Raw genomic sequence first — 4,390 nt, 5'->3', positions numbered from 1 at the left:
CATAAGTCTTGTAAAAGTTTCACTGGTAGGACTATTTATTTGAAAAGCTACACCTTGTTGAAAGTCTTTTTATGACACTTGTTTTTGTAAGTAGTAGCTTTGAAGTCTTGGATACATAAGAAAAGCACTATTAACACCTTTTTTTTTAACATTCTTCACATTTGCCACCAAATCAGAAAACAATACCTGGGATAAATTGTAGTCAGATTTTGTTAAAATGGCATATCCCAAGTACTGTATTTTTAGTTGTATCTTATTAAATGTGGTGGTCTTTGCTGAGAGAAAAATCAAGAGGGTATGGAAAAAATATTTCATCTCAGCAGGGAAGTTTGGTTTGAAAGTAGTAACTCCCTTCAATTGACCACCATACCCCCTCTCAATGAACTCTGTGTGAAGTTCATGTTTTTCAAAAGATGTTTTACCTGCCTGGTCATCCAATGCAAACATTGTGGATATTGAGGATTGGGAAATTTGAACCAGAGTTTCACCGACTTTTGACGTGATAGCATAGGGCTATTTGTTTTGTGACTGAATTTCAGCATTAGCCCAAAATTGTCGGAATGTTTCCATATGAATTGGAGCATCGGTAGTGAGTATTGCTTTGTATTTTGATGATGTTAAAACGTCAATTATTGAGTGAAAGCTGAGATTTTTGGTAGTTTTCTCGAAGTTAGGATGGTAGTTGTGGGGGATTTTTTATTATCAGAGTCATGATCGGAGAAAAAGGTGAGTAGGGTTGAAGAAGATGATAATGGAAACCGCTTTGGAGAATTTTGAATTTAAGACGGCAGTAAAAGCTCTGTTTGGGGATGAAACAAGGTTTATATAGGGTGAAAAAGTGAATGCTGACGTGGCAACAGTTATGGTTTAAGAGTCTGTAATCAGTTTTGAGTTATTTTCTGATTAATAAGATTTAGAGTTATTCGATCTAAATTCTTTTCTTCTACTTTTCTATTCGGTTTGATTATCGATTGAGACTTGAATTGGTATCAGAGCTAAGTTCAACAACCCTAATCGAATAAGTCGCGGTTGTTGGAAGAAGTCGTCGTCGCCAGGGAAGACATTGCAGTCACGGTCGTGAAGTTCCGATTGAGCTAAGTCGATTTCAATCGTTGACATCACCGCCGCTCGTGCTGGTTCTTTAGTGGTTTAACAAGGAGTTTGATGGCTGTTGTTTGGTGTTTTGTTTCCTGAACTTCAAATTTCGTTCGGATTCGAACGCTGGGTTGAACAATGAGACTGTTCGATGGCTGCTGTTTGGTGATTATTTATAAATTTATCTAATTTGGTTTATTACATAGGTAAATTTTATAGGTTTCAACTGGGTATAACAACTATGGGAATTAAATGTTGTGATTTATAAAAATTGTTTTGTTGAAATAGTTTTTGTAAAATAGGTTTATGGAGGCAAATTTATATTATCGCTTTCATTTGACTGCTTTCTATTTAATTCTAATTTCTAACTTTGATACTGTCATGTCTCGCTATGGTGACTAGTTAACATGATACTTTGCATATGGCGATTTTTTTAATAATAACTCACATAAATATTTAGACGGGCTAGTAGACAAGATCTTTTTTTTTTTGTTTAAAGAAATTTCTCTTTGTTCCTTTTTATTAGGGTTTATGAGTGAACAATGATGTATTTGTGAATAAACTGAACTTATTCTGATCATTGATTTTGTAGATCTAGATTTTTTTCTTTAATGGCAAGATTGTAATTATCTTTTGTAACTTACATGTATTTTAATAGACATAAGGTATAATTGTATTTTTCTCTCTTTATTTAATTAATTGATTTTTTTCTTTCTCTCCTGATTTTTCTTTCTAATTAAAAAAATATTTAATTACATTCTATATGTTTTTTTCTCTCATATATTACCTAACTTAATATTTGATAATTTAAAAAAAAATACAAACATTATCAAATATTGTTCCATCTTGAACACGATTAAAATATTTAGTTACATTCTCTATACATATATGTATTAGATCAATGTTTGATGAAAATATGCATAGTTGAAACAATATGTAATAATACAAGTGTATAAGTCTGGTATATACCGACCTGTATACACATATGTTTTCTCAGACGAAGTTGCTTCCTCGAGTCAAAGGCTTTGCCCCAAAACTGGATTACCATTTATCATTCCTGATGTTAGTGAAGAAATAAAGCCCACAATGGACATGGTATTCTCAAGCTTTGATAATTGTTATTCAATGTATGTCAAGTATGCCAAGGAATGTGGGTTTTCAGTCAGGAAAGGGACTACAAAGACAAACTCTAAAGGTGTGTTACATATTAAGTATTACTTGTGTACGAGATCTGGGTTATACAAGGACAAGAAGGTTGATATGTTAGACCCCAATCAAAAGGAGCGATTAGTGCGATCCAACTTTACAAAGAGGACTGATTGTGGTGCACTGTTAGGTGTAACTTTTGAGGATGGATCATGGAAGGTGTATAAGTTTGTCGAGTAGCACAACCATGATCTTGTTGAACGTCCCGATAAGCATTTTCTTCCAATTGAACGACACCTCACTCAGCTCCAGAAGCATATTATACACAGCATGTCTAAGCTGAATTTGGGTCCCGTCAAGGAGTTTAATGTTATGAAGACTTGTTTTGGCGGTTTTGAAGATGTGGGTGCAAGTAAAGTAGAATTTAAGAACTATAAGAGGCAAATTAACTTGTTTGTAGGGGAATATGACGCCGATACGGTTGTGAGAGATTTGAATGAAAAAAAAATTCCCAGCCTAATTTGTGACAACCCAAGATTTCAAGGTCTTTCCGTTTACATATCATTGATCTCGCAATCCTGATTTACAAATTGGTTTACGTGGTGTCTGTACATTATCTGAATGATTAATGTTTGTGTGTATTGGTGATTGTTATTTGTGTGGTGTTAATTATAATTAAGTATAGTTTAACTAAGGTTTGTTAATGTTTTTCGTCTCATACTCATCTCGACGATAGTCTGGGACTTTCGCCAACCACCTTATGACGAAAGATAGGGTCTTTCACCATAGATGGTTTTTCGTCATTAAGGGGCCTCGGCCCAGGTTATTCGGCCCAAAGTCATAAACATAACCCTTGTAAATAAATCACACGTAACTGTTTTATCACAAAAGAAACCCTAGAACTCTCTCTCTCTATGTGCGACGGCAACCTTGGGTCCTTGAAGTCCTCAATTTCGAACAATCTAGTGCTTCGATATCTCGGTAAGTGTCCCATCAAATTCGGCTGTTACTTTGTAATCATTGGGCTGGTTGCTATGTTTATTTTCTTGATTGCTATGATCATGAGTGCGATGATTGTATATATGAAATCCTGAATTCGTGATAAACTGATGCATTGTTTGATTTTAGATGAAGATTGTGGGATAAGTGTTAAGTAGATCTGTGTGATTATGTACGGTGAAATTGTGTGTTCTGATTTAACGGTTAACCGGGTCACGATCGTCATAATTAGGGTTTCAGTAATAGGCTGTTGATGTGAAACGATGAAAGGGTGTGGTGGTTTCAATTATTGATATATTTTCATATTTGTGTTATGATTCGTCAAGTCTGTACAATGAAACAATGGCATGATAGATTAACAGGTGATGATGTATGGTCTGTGAATGCTACATGTTTATGTCCGATGAAACTGTTATATGTGGAACAAATTAGGATGTTTAATGGTTGCTTATAACTAGGATACCCACAAGTGCAATGATCGATGTGGTTGAAATTGTTAGGATTTTAACTGTTGTTAGATCTAGGATTAGAAACTGTTTCATCATCCTGATGTGGGGCAACGAAATAGGTGGTCTTTCGCCACATATCTACTCGACGAAATATGTGGTCTTTCGCCACATAGGGACTCGACGAAATATGTTGTTTTTCGCCACTCTGACCCGGCGAAACATGGGGTTATTCGCCGACCAGACCTCGACGAAAGATGGTGATCTTTCATTGGACGGGTCTTCGCCGAGAGGTAAACTGTTTGGGTTTGGGCCTGGTTAAGTAGCCCAATAACTATTGTGAGATATTTGTATGTCATGCATGGGATGTGAACTGAGTGTGTGTTATGTGATGTACTGTGATACTTGTGGTAAATGCAATCTCTGAAATACGTGACTTAATTGTTAATTCTTGAAACTGATTGTTACTGGTAACCACGGTAGGGTTGGTTGACTAACTGGAAGGGTAATAAAACATACCGAGCAAATCAAAGGTGAGATCATTCCTCTTGAGCAGGCGTCCCGGTGGTTGGGACAGTCAGTGGGTATCCCTGAGAGGGATAGGTTTTGGGTAAATCATGGGTATTCCTGAGAGGAATACGTCTTTTGGGTAAATCTGGAATGTTGGATAATATACTCATCCTATCACCATTAAAGTCCCTCCT

Source organism: Helianthus annuus, chromosome 5 (assembly GCF_002127325.2).
Source record: "Helianthus annuus cultivar XRQ/B chromosome 5, HanXRQr2.0-SUNRISE, whole genome shotgun sequence".
NCBI classification, from domain to species: domain Eukaryota; kingdom Viridiplantae; phylum Streptophyta; class Magnoliopsida; order Asterales; family Asteraceae; genus Helianthus; species Helianthus annuus.
The sequence above is the reverse complement of the archived record's forward strand: the minus strand, read 5'-3'. Positions refer to the sequence as shown.